The sequence below is a fragment of the Pristis pectinata genome, chromosome 27 (assembly GCF_009764475.1).
Source record: "Pristis pectinata isolate sPriPec2 chromosome 27, sPriPec2.1.pri, whole genome shotgun sequence".
In the NCBI taxonomy this organism is placed as follows: Eukaryota; Metazoa; Chordata; class Chondrichthyes; order Rhinopristiformes; family Pristidae; genus Pristis; species Pristis pectinata.
Genome location: NC_067431.1, coordinates 1,233,186 through 1,250,271, shown reverse-complemented (window position 1 = coordinate 1,250,271; position 17,086 = coordinate 1,233,186). Strand labels below are relative to the sequence as shown.

General features: G+C 50.8%; 1 protein-coding gene across 2 annotated transcripts in view; it reads right to left on the bottom strand.

Moving 5' to 3' along the window:
- Window positions 1-13,106, bottom strand: part of prdm10 (PR domain containing 10) — a 153,299-nt gene extending 140,193 nt beyond the window's left edge. Inside the window, exon 1 of one of the 2 annotated variants that reach the window (XM_052040007.1) lies at window positions 13,060-13,106. The gene's annotated coding sequence lies outside the window, so the exon portion shown is untranslated. The other variant, XM_052040008.1, reaches the window with a different exon arrangement.
- Between the last annotated feature and the right edge of the window lie 3,980 nt (window positions 13,107-17,086).

The following is a 17,086-nucleotide window of genomic DNA, read 5'->3' as shown; positions in this document are numbered from 1 at the left end:
CACCTGGAGAGAACCCACACAGTCACAGGGAGAATGTGCAAACTCCACACAGACAGCACCGGAGATCAGGATCAAACCTGGGTAACCCAGGCTCTGAAACCTTGCAACTTTTTCTTCATCATGCATTTATCCAGTTGCATCTTGAAGGCCACAATGGAGGCCGCCTCCACCACACCTGCAGGCTATGCTTTCCCCAACTGCAACCACACTGTGCAAAAACAGTTCTTCCTCATGTCACTCCTGATTCTTTCACCTGTGACCTCTGCCCTCCAAAAAGGAAAACCTCCCACTGTCTCCTGTCCTGACCTCTTTTTTTTAATGCACTTCCTTCAAATCTCCCCTCAGCCTTCTTTTCTCTGAATGAAATAATCAGGCTCCAGAACTTACCCCTATAACTGCAGTCCCTCATCTCCAGAGCCATTCTTCCCTTTTCCAGACCCTCCGTTACGCCCTCACATCCTTCCTACTGATCAAACCCAAAATTATTTGCATCATTAACTGCTTTCTCAACCTTTCCTGTCACTTTCAAAGATTTCTACACGCACTCTCATTGATCACATTGATTTATTTTCCAGCATGCCTTTTCTCATTCCTCCAACCAAACAACATTACCTTTGCACCTGTCCTGAAATTACTGAGTGACTGAGCCTCCACACAGTACTTTTGGGTGGAGAAATGAAAGGATCCATTACCATGAGGGTGAGGAAAAACTTCACCCCTGTCCAGAATGGCTGAGCATTTCTTTTGCGACGTTACCTCCTGGCTTTCAGCCAAGGGAATTCCTGTTTCAATCAGATTACCTCTCATTCTTCTGAACTTGAGACAGCAATCTGCTTAATCTCCCATCATATGACAAACGTGCCATCTCAGGATTCATTTGGGTGAACCTTCACTGGACTCCCTCAACTGCAAGTACATCTTTCCTGAAACTGTTAGGGAGAAGTGGCCAGAGTCCAAAGTATAACATGCAAGATATGATGACCCGAACACAATTGGAATTGGTTTATTATTGTCACATGCACCAAGGTACAGTGAAAAACTTGTCTTGCATACCGTTCATACACAATTCATTGCACAGTGCATTGAGGTAGCACAAGGTAAACAATACAGAATGCACAATAAAATGTCACCACTCTCTGGCTGAAGAAATTCCTCATCTCAGTTTTGAAGGGATGTCCCTTTATTCTGAGGCCGTGCCCTCAGATCCTTGACTCTCCTACTAATGGAAACATCCTCTCCACATCCACTATCCAGGCCTTTCAATATTGGGTAAGTGTCAATGAGATCCCCTCCCTCATCCTTCTGAACATCATCAAGTACAGGCCCAGAGACATCAAATGCTCCTCAGAGATGAAGCCGTTCGTTCCCAGAATCCCTCGTGAACCTCCTCTGGATCTGATCAATGCCTTACGAAGCCTCAGCATTACATCCTTGCTTTTATATTCTAGAAATGAATGTTAACATTGCATTTGCCTTCTTTACTATCAACTCAACCTGCAAGTTAACCTTCAGGGCATCCTGAACTAGGACTCCCAAGTCCCTTTGCATTTCTGATTTCTTAATTCTCTCCCCATTTAGAAAATAGTCTACGCCTTCATTCTTCCTACCAAAGTGCATGACCGTACACATCCCGACACTGTGTTCCATCTGCCACTACTTTACCTACTCTCCTACCCTATCTGAGTCCTTCTGCAGACTCCCTGCCTCCGTGACACTACCTAACCCTCCACCTATCTTGGTGTCATCTGCAAACTTGGCCACAATGCCATCAGATGGGTATTGTAATGGCAGATTGCCATCAGATTGGATTGGATCCTTCATCCAGATCATGAATGTATGAAGTGAAAAGCTGGGGTCCCAAAGCTGACCCCATAGAACTCCACCAGTCCACGGCAGTGATCCTGAAAAGGACTCTCTGACTTCTGCCAGTCAGCCATTCTTCAATCCATGCCAGTATCTTGCCTCGAACACCATGGGCTCGGATTCTGTTTAGCAGCCTCGTGCAGCACCTTGTCAAAGGCCTTTTGAAAATCCAAGTCAATAACATCCACTGATTCTTCTTTGTCTAACCTGCTTGTTACTTCCTCAGAATTCCAACAGATTTGTCAGGCAAGACCTCCCCCGTAAAGAAACTGTGCTGACTTTGCCTTATTTTATTACATACTTGTGAGTATTCCAAAATTTCATCTTTAATAATGGACTCTAAAACCCTACCAACCAGAGGTCAGGTTAACTGGCCGACAATTTCCTGTCTTTTGCCTGCCTCCCTTCTTTAACAGGGGTGTCACAATTGTCATTTTCCAGTCCTCTGGGACTCTCCCTGACTCTGGTGATTCTTGAGAGATCACGACTGATGCATCCACAATCTCTTCAGCTACTTCTTTCAGAACCCTGGAGTGTAGTCCATCCGGTCCAGGTGACTTATCTACTTTCAGACCGTTCAGCTTCCCCAGCACCTTCTCCTTAGTAGTGGCCACTACACTCACCTCTGCCCCTGACTCTCTCAACTTTCTGGCACATTACTGGTGTCTTCTACTGTGAAAACTGACAAAATACTTATTTGCCTCCTCCACCATTTCCCTGTTTCCCATCACTACTTCTCCAGCATCATTTCCCAGCAGTCCAATGCCCATCTCTACCTTTCTCTCACCCTTGATGTATCTGTAAAAAAATATTCTTGCAATCATCTTTTGTATTATTGGCTAGCTTACTCTCATATTTCATGTTCTCCTCCCTTAGTGTTTTTAAGTTGTCCTCATTTGGCTTTTGAAGGCTTCCCAATCCTCTGGTTTCCAACTAATCTTCACCATATTGCATGCCTTCCCTTTTGCTTTTATGCTGTCCCCGACTACCCTTGTTCGCCGGGGTTGCCTTGTCCTCCCCTTCCTTGAAAAAACTTCTGCAGTGACTCCTGAATTACTCCTAGAAACTCCTGCCATTGCAGCTCCACCACCTTCCCTGCCTGGGTCTCTTTCCAATCACCTCTGGGCAGCTCTTCTCTCATACCCGTCATTACATTTACTCAACTGTAAAACCACTATATCAGATTTCAGCTTCTCTCTCAAATTGCAGGGTGAATTTAATCAATCATATTATATTCACTGCCTTCAAAGGGTTCCTTCACCTTCTCTCTAATCAACTCTGCCTCATTACACAACACCAAATCCAGAATTGCCTGTTCCCCAGTAGGCTCTACCACAAGCTGCTCTAAAAAGCCACCTCGTGGACATTCCACGAATTCCTTTCCTTGCGCTCCCCTATCAACCTGATTTTCACAGTCTCCCTGCATATTGAAGTCCCCCATGATCACTGTAACATTGCCTTTCTCATGCGCCTTTTCCATCTCCTGTACACAACTCCCATCAGGGACTTTCTTTAACCTTTGTGGCTCCTTAACCTTACCCACAAAGATTCTACATTCTCTGATCCTCTAATCGCCTTTTGCTATCGATTTAATTTTTTTTTGACCAAGAAGGCCACCCATCCCCCCACCAGTCTTTTCGATAGGATGCGTATCCTTGGGTGATGAGCTCCCAGCTCTGATCCTCTTTCAGCTACGTCTCCATGATGCCCACATTGTACCTGCTGATTTCAATCTACATGATAAACTCATTTACCTTGTTTCATATACTGCACACATTCAAATAAAACACCATCAGTCCTGTATTCACTGCCCCCCTTCTCAAAGTTGTCCCCATGTTGCCTGAAGTTATCCCTTTCTAAACTCTCCTTTTTTCTTCTGGAAACTTCAATGTCCTCTCCTGCACTCTCCTTTCCTTCAACCTTTTCCTCAATTTTCCATGTCAGTTAATCCACTCCCCCACTATTGAGCTTAAAGCCCTTGTTATGTGATTCACCAGGACTCTGGTCCCAGCATGATTCAAGTGGAGTCAGTTTCATCAAAAACAGCTCCCTCCTTCCCTAGTACTGGTGCCAATATCCTATGAATTCAAACCCATTTCTCCCACACCAATCTCTGATCCACATGTTTAACTCTAATCTTGTTGAACCTGTGCCAAGTAATGCATGACTCAGGTAGTTATCCAGAGGTTACCACCTTTTTGGTTCCGCTTTAATTCCCTCAGCAGAACCTCTTTCTTTGCTCTACCTAAGTCATCGGTACCCATGTGGACCATGACAACTGGATCTTTCCCCTCCCACTCTAAATTCCTCTGCATGCCGGACAAGATGTACTGAACCCAGGGACCAGGCAGGCAGCTGTCGGGACTCTCGATCTTGCCAATACAGAAGTGTCTATTCCCCTATTTCATCTCCAATTACAACCACATTTCTCTTCTCTCTCCCCTCCTAAGTAGCTCCCTGAACCATGGTGCCATGTTAGGTTGCTTGTCCTTCCTACAGCCCCCACTCCCATCCACATAGAGAGCCAGAACCTCAAACCTGTTAAACAAACTCAGAGGCTGAGGTTCCTTCAATACTACCTGCTGGATCCTTCCACCTGCCTCACTGTCCCTGACCACTGACCAAATTTGATATAGTTAATCCCAGGGGCGCAACTGCCTTTTGAAACACAGCATCTAGGTAATTTTCCCCCTCCCTGATGTGCTGCAGTGTTTGAACCTTCGATTCCAGCTCACTGACTTTGAGCCAGAGTTCCTTAAGCAACCAATACTTGCCACAGATGTGGTCACCAAGAACCACAATGGTGTCCACCTGCTCCCTCATCATGCAACACGTGACATGACATGTTCAAGTAGCTATGAAAGCGAAGCTGAAAGCCAAGTTTGAAAGACTGAAGCCCATCATCACGTCAGTTGACATTCTAGCTTCTTGGGTATCAAATATGTGTGTGTGTATATATACACAAGGAGATCAATTTGAATTCACATAGGTACAAAAGAGGAAGCATCATCTGATGAAAACAACTGACAACATCTCACAAATCTGAACAGTGCAAAAATCTTCAGAGTGCTAAAAGATATGAATGAATTGCAGAACACAGATCTCAAAAGATGGAAGCTCATCATCACCAACCATCAATAAACATCCCGGAAGATACAAGTTGCTGAGGATGCCATTGTGCAAACTTCAGGGCAGACGCGATCAAATTTGTTGGCATGCAGACATGGCAGATGATATTCTTGTCTCTGAAAAACGATAAGACGAGTGCAGAGGCAGGACCAGACCAATGCAATGCAGAAAAGAGCTTTAATGCAGAAGCAGCAGCTGAAGTGCAACGTACAAAACCTGAATGATAAAACAGGGGATTTTGTTCATGATGAAAAACACGGTGATGCTGGAGGAACTCAGCACGCAAGGCAGCATCCGTGGAGAAAAGCAGGCGGTCAATGTTTCAGGTCAGGACCCTCCTTCAGGAGTGAAGATAGGAAAAGGGGAAACCCAATATATAGGAGGGAAAAGCAGAGCAGTGATAGGTGAATAAAAGGGGGGGGGGGGGGGGGGGGGGAGGGTGGGGGAGCAGGCGAGGTGGGCACTGGGAGGTGATAGGTAGATGCTGGAAAGAGATAGGCAGGTGGAGGGGAGAGCAGATCCACCAGGGGATGGGTAAAAGGTAAGAAGAGAGGAAAAAAGGCTAGGAAAGGGAAGAGAATCAGCATGGTTGGGGGGGGGGGGGGGGTGTTTGTGGGGAAGGGGGGGTGGGGATTACCTAAAGTAGGAGAATTCAATATTCATGCCGTTAAGCTGCAAGGTTCCAAGACAGAAAACGAGGTCCTGTCCCTCCAGTTTGCACCTGCTTTTCTCCACAGATGCTGCCTGGCCCGTTGAGTTCCTCCAGCATTGTCGTGTTTTTCATCTAGATTCTAGCATCTGCAGTCCTTCGTTTCTCTAGATTTTGTTCATGAAAATCGTCACCGGAGAAGGGCTCAAACCAGATCCAGCAAAACCAAGAGTGACAGATGTTGTTATGGCCCAATGTTGCCCAAGATTTGTCAACTATTTCCTGCTCCATCTCATTGAGATGCTGAGCACCAATGCATGAGCAAGCAATCCAACAAGTCTAAGGAAATGGTTACACTAAACAGCTACTTAGATGACAGAATAGAGTTGACAATACAAGCAAATTCAGAAAAGTATAATTTAAAAGTTCAGCACAAGTCATACAACAGTCAACTGATAGCATAATCAAGCAGAGTTCTAACAGATGCCGAGACATGCTGTGCTCAAATTGGAGATTAATGGTTGTGACATTTGGCTTTGATAGATACCACCAATAATACACACCCAGAGCCATACACACTGATCACAGACCCTTAAAGTGATTGTGATGAAAAGATCTCCATCACGCTCCAAAGAACATACAACTTAAGAAATACAACAAACAGATTCACTGGCTAGTAGGTAAACAAATGTACATCACAGACATATTGTGTCATGCTATCTGCAATCTATTTCTAATCTAGTTCAAGCAAATGCATATGCCCATAGCAAAGCTATTGATGAAGGCACGTTGCTTTAACTACACTGCAAGAATTACATGCAGTTTGTCTACAGAACAGTCAGAGAAGCAGCAGGAGTTCCCACAGTCACTGCCCATAAATCCAACATGCAGTACTTGAGGGATTTCTCTTCAGTGTGGAATTAAAATCTAAGGAGAAAATTGCTACAACACTCACATCTCAACGTGGAGATGTTTAAAAATTAAAGCAAGTTCAGTGGACAGGACAGACAGGGGCAAGACAGAGTGTGGGAGTTTGATCGGCTAAACTACATTTATTTTAATGCAAGAAGCCTGACAGGCAAGGCAAATGAGCTCAGGGCATAGATCAGCACATGGGACTGTGATATTATCGCGATTACAGAAACATGATTGAGAAATGGGCAGAACTGGCAGCTCAATGTTCTGGGGTACAGATGCTTCTGGCTTGACAGAGGTGGAGGTAGGAGAGGAGGGGGGAGTTGAGTTTTCATTAAGGGAGAACATCGTAGTGGTACTTAGAGGATATTCCTGGGGCAACACCAGCAAGGCTATATGGGTAGAATGCAGAAATAAGAAGGGGTAATCACACTGATGGGAATATACCAGAGAAACCCACCCACCCACCCCCAATAGTGGGAATTTGAGGAGCAAAACTGTAGCAAAATCACAGTTAGTTGGAAGAATGAAAGGTCTGTAACAGTGGGTGATTTTAACTTCCCTAACCTTGACTGGGATTGCTATAGTGCCAAGGGATATGACAAGATTTGTCTAATGTGCCCAGCAAAGTTTCCTCAAGCAATATTTAGACAGCCCTGCTTGACAGGGGTCAACACTCCGCCTCCTATTGGAAAATGAGGCTGGACAAGTGGCAGAAGGGTCAGCAGGGGAGCTTTTTGGGGCCAGTACTCATGGAAAAAGATAGGACTGGTCCACAAATTAAAGTCTTAAATTGGGGCAAGTCAAATTTTGATGGCATTAGGCAGGAATTTGCAAAGGTTGATTGGGAGAGGCTGCTAGCAAGTAGAGGGATGTCTGGCAAATGGGAGGTTTTTAAAAGCAAGATAGGGAGAGGTTGGGGTCAACATGTTCCTGTTAGACTGAAGGACAAGGCTGGCAGAATTGGGGAACCCTGGCTGTCAAGAGATATTGAGGCCCTGGTCTGGAAAAAGGAGGCGCATGTCAGGTACAGGCAGTTGGGATCAAGCAAATCCCATGAGAAAGTTAAGGGACGTAAGAGTGCACTTAAGAAATATCAAGAGAGCTAAAAAGGGGACACAGGCAGACAAGGTAAGAGAATCTTAAGAGAGTCTCAGTATATGAAGAGCAAAAGGATAACTTGGGAGAGAATAGGTCCCCTTAAGGATCAGAGGTCGTCATGTGACACCATGGGACTTAGGTAAGGTCTTAAATACCTCTCATCTGCATTTATTACGGAGAAAGTCATGGATGCAAGGGAATTCAGGGAAGAGAACAATGATATCCTGAAACATTTTGGCATTACAAAAGAAGCTATGTTGGCGGTCTTGAGGCACACAAAGGTGGAAAAATCTCCAGGGCCTGACCAAACGTTTCCTGCGACATTGTGGGATGAAAGGGAAGAAATCGCAGGGACCCTGGCAGAGATTTCTGCATTCTCCTCAGCCACAGCTGAGATATCAGAAGACAGGAGGATGGCTAACATTGTGCCTTTATTTATAAAGGACAAGCCAGGGAACTGCAGGCCGGTGAGCCTAATACCAGTGGTGGGAAGTTACTGGAGGGGATTCTGAGAGAGAGGATCTACCAACATTTGTCACACCAATGAATGATTAGCGATAGTCAGCATGGGCCTGTGTGTGGGAAATCACATCTCACAAATTTAATTGCATTTATTTTTGAAGAGGTGACATGAGGATTGACAAGGGCAGGGCAGTAAATGTTGTCTACATGGACTTCAGCAAGACTTTTGACAAGGTCCCACACAGTAGGCTGGTCTGGAAGGTTAAATAATATGTGATCCAAATAAAATGGGATCCAAAATTGGCTTGGTGGAAGAAGTCACAGGGTGGTAGTTTTTGCAGATTGGAGGCCTGTGACCAGTGGTGTGCTGTCGGGATCAGTGCTGGGTCCACTGTCAATTGTCATATACATTATCAATTTGATTAAGAATGTAGATGGCGTGGTTAAGTAAGTTTGACATGAAGATGGATGGCGTGGTAGTGAAAAAGATTGTCTAATGTCACAACGGGATCTAGATCAACTGGGAAAGTGGGCAAAAGAGTGGCTGATGGAACTTAACTCTGATAAGTGTGAAGAGATGCATTTTAGGAAGTAAAACAAGGGCAGGACAAAGAGTGAATGACAGGGCACTGGGGAGTGTTGTAGAAAAGGAAGAATGATGGGTAAAACTACATAGTTCACTGAAAGTGAGAGCAAAGGAAGCCAAAGTGGTGAAGTGGTACATGGCATGCTTGCCTTCATCTGACAGACCACTAAGCATTAAAGTTACAGCTGTACAAGACGTTGGCGAGACTATACCTGGAATAGTGTGTGCAGTTCTGCTCTCCACACTATAGAAATGACATGATTAAACTAGAAAGGGTGCAATAAAGTCTCAAGGATGTTGCCAGGATTGGAGGGCGTGAGTTTTAAGGAAAGATTGGATAGGTGGGATTTATCTCCCCAGAATGAAGGCAGCCGAAGAGTGACCTTTCAGAGGTTTATAAAATCATGAAGGGCACAAATAGGGTAGATAGTCACAGTTCTCTCTCCGACCAACCTGGGTAGAGAATTCTAGAGAGGTGGAAAGATTTGAAGGGGACCTGAGGGGCAAGTTTTTCCCACACAGAGTGTGGTGTCTACATGGAATGAGCTGCCAGAGGAGGTAGTAGGGGCAGGTGCAATTACAACATTGAAAACACAGTTGGACAGGTCCACGTATAGGAAAAGTTTAGAGGGATATTGGCCAAATGCAGGCAAATGGGACTAGCTCAGGAAAGCATCTTGATCAGTATGGACAAGTAGGACCAAAGGCCCTGTTTCAGCACTGTCTATCTCTGTGACTCTGGGACAGAATGGCAATTTGGAGAAATTTATGAACCTGCACTGGTCAGGAATGAACACAAGTGAAAGACTCCACACAAAAATAATGTGTGCAAGATCTATGGATGCAAGGCAACAGAAGGAGTCCAAGCTTAAATGAGAGATGCTGGACACATCTTTGACAAAGATGACATAATTCTGTTGAGGAAGACACAGTTGACGTGCAATATATGGAGTTGAAAGCAGTGTTTAGTAAAATGCCACATAATAAGCTTGCTATCAAGACTAAATAAAAGGAGACATAGCAGCACGTATACTGAAAAGCATTCTCTCGAGCTTTAGGAAAGTGGAGTATACGGTGGAACACCCCAGGGGTTGGTATGAGAACCACTCACTTGTGTTTGTAATACACAGGTGTACAGGGCACAAGTTCCAAATTGTCAGTAAATAATTAATTTAGGGGGCAAACTGAATTCTGAGGATAGTGTAGGAGATAGCAACAGGCTGGATCAGTGGCAAGTTAAATTTAATACTGAGCAATGTGAAGTCTTACATTCCAACGGGAAGAATGAAGCAATACAAACTTTAAAACACAATTCTAAGAAGCAACTGTGCATTATACACTGAAAATGGCACTAAGTGATTAAAAAGTACACAAGAACCAATAGCAACAAACAATCTGCTAGAGGAACTCAGCAGGTCAAGCAACATCCCAAAGCAACAAACCATTGACAACTCCCCCCCCCCCCCCCCCCCCCACAGATGCTGTTTGACCCATTGAGTTTCTCCAGCAGATTGTTGGAGGAACTGCAATCATAGGAGCCTATGTTTTAGAAATAGGGGGATACAATGCAAAAGCAAGGAAGTTTTGATGAACTTTTATGAAACATTGTTTCAGCCAACGTGGAGGATTTCAGGGTCAGTTATGTAAATGGCTGGAAACACTGGCATTATTCCCCTTGGCACAAAGAAGGTTGTGAGGGGATCCGTTAGAGGTATTTGAAATGAAGGGTGCAGACAGGAGGAGCAGAGAAACCCACTGTCAGAGAGGTTAAGGAGAAGGGGTCAAAGAATGCACAAATGGCAAAAAAAAAACAAAAGTAATAAGTTTCTTTAACACACAGCAGCTGGCGAGAATGCACTATTAGTGGAGCCAGATTCAACTGTAGCATTCAAAAGGGAGATGGATAAGTATCTGAAAAGAAAGGTTGCAAGGCTTTGGGAAGAGGGTCTGTACTGCTCTTAAACAAAACCAGCGCAGAGGCTGAATGGCCTTCCTTGACGTAACCGATCAGATTCTCCACACAAACACACCCACAAATAAGCAAACAGGGATTGGTACAAGAGGAAGATAGCACTTTTGAACAAGCTTGTTTGTGAAGGCTGGAATATCAGCCAGTCAGAGTGCATTTGTTTAACTTTCCTCCAACAACCCCATCACTTCTTGCCCCCATCACCCCCCCAGCTCACACCTCCTCCCACCTCCCCATTCCCCTCCGCCTGCACAGACTACCTGACACCTAAAATCCCCAACTCTCCACCTCACCCACTCCATACACCTCCTCACACCACTGCACCTATCCACTGCCATCACCACCAACCTGACTGCCCCTTCCTGTCACCTGTGAGCTACCCACACCCTCACGCCAACCCCCCCTACTTACCCCACCAGCAACCCCATGACCACCAAACACTCACCTCCACCATCAACAGCCCCGTCCCATTGCCAGCATCCCCCAAACTCTGCTCCACGACCACCACACCTACTGCCCCCTACACAAGCCCCATTACCCCGCGTGTAACCACCCAACCCCCACCAGCAACCCCCTGCACAATCAATATCTCCATACCCCACCACACCCATCCCCTGCACCCCCATCCCTACTCCCCCCACACCCCTACCCCAGTCTCCCCCCACCATCAGCCCCCCATTGTTACCCCCACACATACCCCCACTTCCCCACACCCCAACCCCCCACACTCATCCCTCACCCCAACCCCCCACACTCATCCCTCACCCCCCCCACTGCTCCCCACACTCATCCCTCACCCCCCCATGTGCCCAGTCCCACATCCCCCACACCCACCCTACTGTCCCCCACCATCCCCCACACCCACCCCAGTCCCCCGCATCCCCCCACAGCCACCGTCCCCCCCAGACCCACCCCAGTCCCCCCCACAGCCACTGTCCCCCCTCCACCCACCGTCCCCCCCAGACCCACCCCACTGTCCCCCCCACACATAGCCACTATCCCCCCCACAGCCACTGTCCCCCCTACACCCACCCCCCCACTGCTCCCCACACATATCACAGATCCCCCCATGTGCCCCCAGTCCCACATCCCCCACACCCACCCTACTGTCCCCCACCATCCCCCACACCCACCCCAGTCCCCCGCATCCCCCCACAGCCACCATCCCCCCCAGACCCACCCCCCTGTCCCCCACCCCCCCCCACACATAGCCACTGTCCCCCCCACAGCCACTGTCCCCCCCAGACCCACCCCCCTGTCCCCCACCCCCCCCACACATAGCCACTGTCCCCCCCACAGCCACCGTCCCCCCCAGACCCACCCCCCTGTCCCCCACCCCCCCCCACACATAGCCACTGTCCCCCCCACAGCCACTGTCCCCCCCAGACCCACCCCCGTCCCCCACCCCCCCCACACATAGCCACTGTCCCCCCCACAGCCACCGTCCCCCCCAGACCCACCCCCCTGTCCCCCACCCCCCCCACACATAGCCACTGTCCCCCCCACAGCCACTGTCCCCCCCAGACCCACCCCCCTGTCCCCCACCCCCCCCCCACACATAGCCACTGTCCCCCCCACAGCCACCGTCCCCCCCAGACCCACCCCCCTGTCCCCCACCCCCCCCCACACATAGCCACTGTCCCCCCCACAGCCACTGTCCCCCCCAGACCCACCCCCCTGTCCCCCCCCCCCCCCCACACATAGCCACTGTCCCCCCCACAGCCACTGTCCCCCCCCCCCCGAACCCCAATAACGAGGCGCGTTAAACGGTCAGGGCGGAACAATCCACCTCCAGCTGCGGGCGGGGACTCGGGCAGCAGCCGAGCTCCGGGTGGCACCGGCCGCAGAGGCCGGCGGCCGTCCCCCAGCGGGTGGCGGGGCGCCGCACAGCTGGCGGGCGGGGGGGGCCCGGGCGGCCGGGGGACGGGGGGGGGCCCGGCCGGGCGGGCGGACGCCGGCTCCCCCCGCGCTGACCCGGAGGTGCAGTGTTCCAGCCCAGCCGGACCGTACCACCAGCACGGGGCGGCGGGGCCGAGGCCGGGCCCGGGGGCAGCGGCGGGATGGGGGGCGGTCGCCCGCCGCCGCCAGGCCGTGCCCGCGGCCCCGCCCCCCCCCTCCGGGCGGGCGGGCGGCGGCTGGGAGCCCGGGGCCGCCGCCATCCCGGGCCGGCGGGCGGAGCGCGGACGGGCCGCAGCCGCCGCCATTTTGGGAGCGACTAAAACAACAAGAAGCCGGGAGCGGCGGTGAGGGGAGCGGGCGGGGGGGCGGCCGCCCGGGGGCCCCGCCCGCACTTACCGCACACACAGCACGGCGCCGGCACACCCGGGACCCCCGCCCGCCGCCCAGGAGCCTCCCCGCACCAGGTAAATAGCGGTCGGTGCTCACCTCGGAAGGGAGAATGGAGCAGCGCCGCCCGCATTAGCATAAAGCCGCCCGCCCGCCGCGCGCTGCCATTGGCTGCCGCCCCGCGCGGGCTCAGAGCGGGCCACCGGGGGGGGGGGGAGAGAGGGAGGGCCACCGGGGGGGGGGGGGGGGAGAGAGGGAGGGCCACCGGGGGGGGGGGGAGAGAGGGAGAGAGGGGCAGAGAGGGAGGGCCACCGGGGGGGGGGGGAGAGAGGGAGGGCCACCGGGGGGGGGGGGGGAGAGAGGGAGGGCCACCGGGGGGGGGGGGGGAGAGAGGGAGGGCCACCGGGGGGGGGGGGGAGAGAGGGAGGGCCACCGGGGGGGGGGGGAGAGAGGGAGGGCCACCGGGGGGGGGGGGAGAGAGGGAGGGCCACCGGGGGGGGGGGGGGAGAGAGGGAGGGCCACCGGGGGCGGAGAGAGAGGGAGGGCCACCGGGGGGGAGAGAGAGAGGGCCACCGGGGGGGGGGAGAGAGAGAGGGCCACCGGGGGGGGGGGGGAGAGAGGGCCACCGGGGGGGGGGGGGAGAGAGAGGGCCACCGGGGGGGTGGGGGGGAGAGAGAGAGGGCCACCGGGGGGGGGGGGGGGGAGAGAGAGAGGGCCACCGGGGGGGGGGGGGGGAGAGAGAGAGGGCCACCGGGGGGGGGGGGGGGGAGAGAGAGAGGGCCACCGGGGGGGGGGGGGGGAGAGAGAGAGGGCCACCGGGGGGGGGGGGGGGGGGGAGAGAGAGAGGGCCACCGGGGGGGGGGGGGGGGAGAGAGGGCCACCGGGGGGGGGGGGGAGGAGAGAGGGCCACCGGGGGGGGGGGAGGAGAGAGGGCCACCGGGGGGGAGTGAGGGTCCATCAGGGTGGGAGGGGGTGAGGGATCAGGCGAATGAGGGGAGGGGGAGTGAGTGTCTGTGGGGGGGGGTGAGGGGGGAGTGAGGGTGAGGGGGAGGGTGAGGGGGATCGGGGGGGGGAGTGAGCGTCCGTGGGTGGGGATAGCGGGGGAGTGAGGGGGATGGGGTAGTGTCAGGGGAGGAGTGGGTGTGGTGGGGGAGAGGTTAGGATAGTAGAGGGGAATGGAAAGGATGGGAGCAGAACGGTGGGGGGGTGAGGCAGAGGACGGCGGTGGTAATGGGGGTAAAAGTTAAAGAGTAAAATGATGGCTAGGGAGAGAATGAGTCCCGTTAAACATCAGCATGGAGCCACGTGTAGAGCCGGAGATGGGCGAGGTTTTTAATGAATAGTACTCATCCGTTTTTATCCTGGAAAAGATCAGGGATGCTAAGGAGTTGAACGAAATGATTTGTGATGTCTTAGACCACATACGAATTACCCAGGAGGAGGTGTTGATAGCCTGAGAGCACATTCATGTGAACGAACCCCCAGGCCCTGACCAAGTGCATCCTTGGACCTTGTGGGAAGCAAGGGAAGAAATTGCAGATGCCCTTGCAGAGATATTTGCACCATCTTTAGCGACTGGTGAAGTTCCGGAAGACGGAATGGTGGCTAATGAGCAGCCAAGACAAGCCAGGGAAGTTACTGGAAGGGATTCTGATGGACAGGACCTACCAGCATTTGGATAGACGAGGACTGATTAGGGAGAGTCATGGGAAACAAAGGACTACAGATGCTGGAATCTAGATGAAAAACACTACGATGCTGGAGGAACTTGGCAGGCCAGGCAACATCCGTGGAGAAAAACAGGCAGTCAACATTTCGGGTCAGGACTGGGGAGAGTCATCATGGCTTTGTACATTGTGTCAGACAAATCTGTTAGAGCTTTTCAAAGAGGTAGCCAAGAGGATGAATGAGGGCAGAGTGGTTGATGTTGTCAACATGGACTTCAGGAAGGTCTCTGACAAGGACCCATGTGGTAGGACAGTCTGGAAGGTTAGATGGCAAGGGATCCAGGGAGACCTGACAAACTGGATTCATAATTGGCTTGATGGTAGGAAGCAGAGGGTGGTGATGGAAGGTTGTTTCTCGAACTGGAGGCCTATGATTAGTGCTGCGCCATGGATCAGTGCTGGGACCTTTGTTGTTCATTATCTATATTAAGGATTTGGATAAGAAAGTACAGGGCATGGTTAGTAAGTTTGTGGATGACAGTGAAATTATCAAAAATTACAGGGGGATCTTGATCAGCTAAGTAAGTGAGCTGAGGATTGGCAAATGGCTTTCAATTCTGATAAGTGCAATGTTTTGCATTTTGGGAAGTCAAACAAGGGTAAGATATATAATGAATGGTCGGGGTCTGGGGAGTATTGCGGAACAGAAGGTCCGAGAAGTACAGATACATAGTTGCTGAAAGTGGCATCACAGGTAGACAGGGTGGTGAAGGAGGCATTTGGCACACTGGCTTTTATTGGTCTGCACATTGAGTATAAGACTTGCAACATTATGTTTCAGTTGTACAAGACACTGGTGAGGCCGCACTTGGAGTATTGTGTACAGTTTTGGTCGCCCTGTTATCGGAAGGATGTTATTAAGCTGGAAAGAGTTCAAAGAAGATTTACAAGAACGTTGCCAGGACTCGAGGGCCTGAATTAGAGGGGGAGGTTGGGCAGGCTAGGACTTTATTCCTTGGAAGGAGACTGAGGGGTGACCTTATAGAGATGTAAAAAAGCGTGAGGGGCATAGATAGGGTGAATGCACTCAGTCTTTTTCCCAGGGAAGGGGAATCATAAACTAGAGGGCATAGGTTTAAAGTGAGAGGGGAAAGACTTAAAAGGGACCTGAGCAGCAACTTCTTCACAAAGGGTGGTGAGTATATGGAACGAGCGGCCAGAGAAAGTGGTTGAGGCAGGTACAATAATGACATTTAAAAGACATTTGAATAAGTATATGGATAGGAAAGGTTTAGAGGGATATGGGCAAAACGTGAATAAATGGGACCAGCTAAGGTGGGCACCTTGATTGGCATGGACAGGTTGGGCCAAAAGACCTGTCTCCGCTGTACTGCTATACACTCTGAGAATGGGGATGGGAAGAGAGAGAGAAGGAGGTGCAAGGGAGGAGGGGAGGCAAAGCATGAGGTGGGGGTGTGGGACGCAAATGAGGGAGATGTGGGGCATGCAGAGGGAGGAAAGGGGGAGGGAGGGAGGGAAGGGGGTATGGGGAGGAGGGGGATGTGATAAGGGGGAGTGTAGAGATGATGAGATGTGGGAGTTAAGGAAAGAGGTGTATTTGGAGAAGAGAGTGGGAAGGGGGAAGGATGAGAGTGGGAAGGGGGAAGGATGAGAGTGGGAAGGGGGAAGGATGAGAGTGGGAAGGGGGAAGGATGAGAGTGGGAAGGGTAGTGAACAAGGGGGATAAAGGAGAGAGGTTGGAAAGATGAGGGAGGGGAGGTGAGAAGCAAGAGTGGAAGATGGTGGAGATGATGGATGGAAAACCATCGAACGGTACAGGACAGGCCATTTGGCCCACGATGTTGTGCTGATCTTGATGCTGAATCATACTAAATGTCCTCTTCTTGTGTATCATCCATATCCCTCCATTCCCTTCATACTCATGTGTATATTTAAAACCCTCTTAAATTCCACCAAACTACCTGCTTCCACTACTACCCCTGGTAACCCAATCCAGGTATCCACCACTCTCTGCATAAAAAAACTTGGCCCCCACATCGCCTTTACACTTCCTCCCTCCAATCTTAAAATCATGTCCTCTGGTATTTGACATTAACACCCTGGAGAAAAGATCCTGTCTACCCTACCTATGTCTCTCATAACTTTAAAAACCTCCATCAGGTCTCCCCTTAGCCTCTGATGGTCTAGGGAGAACAACCCAAGGTTGTCCATCCTTTCCTTACAGCTTATACCCTCTAATCCAGGCAGCAGCCTGGTCCACAGCAGACACCATCTCCCTGGCCCCACACTCATCTCTGGAGCTTCTGGACAGTAAAGACACGTTAGACTATTGTTTATTGACTACAGCTCTGCCTTCAATACAATAATCCCAAGCAAACTTGTCACCAAACTCCGAGACCTAGGACTCAACACCTCCCTCTGTAACTGGGTACCGCAAT